The sequence below is a fragment of the Myotis davidii genome, unplaced genomic scaffold (assembly GCF_000327345.1).
Source record: "Myotis davidii unplaced genomic scaffold, ASM32734v1 scaffold478, whole genome shotgun sequence".
NCBI classification, from domain to species: Eukaryota; Metazoa; Chordata; class Mammalia; order Chiroptera; family Vespertilionidae; genus Myotis; species Myotis davidii.
The window spans coordinates 4,274,558-4,274,986 of record NW_006289570.1 but is presented as its reverse complement, the minus strand read 5'-3'; positions in this window follow the sequence as shown (position 1 = coordinate 4,274,986).

Genomic DNA, 429 nt, shown 5'->3' with positions numbered 1-429 from the left:
CATCGGAGACACATGCAGGGGCGCAGGCACACGTGTGCGCGCAGGGTCACGTGTCCCCGCTCATTCCCAGAAACTCCCACCGTGCGGGACTCGCAGACACGGGGTCAGACACCCGTACAGGGTCCACGCACTCCGTCCCACGGGCCCACAGAGGGCTGGAGAGTCAACCAGAGGCCCGCACGCTGCAGCCCCCTCCCAGCCGCACACAGGCCGACAGACAGCACAGGCACACGTATGCACACACAGACACACGTATGCACACACGCAAGGCCAGGCACCTCTGAACCCAGACGTGCAGACACACAAAGGCCCTCGCTACACACACACATACGTGGGAATGGCCACTTGGGCCCAGACGGACAGGCCCCTGGGGAGGAGGGGTTCTGTGACTGCCCTGTGCTTCACCCGGGTAGGGCCAGGCGGGGAGGG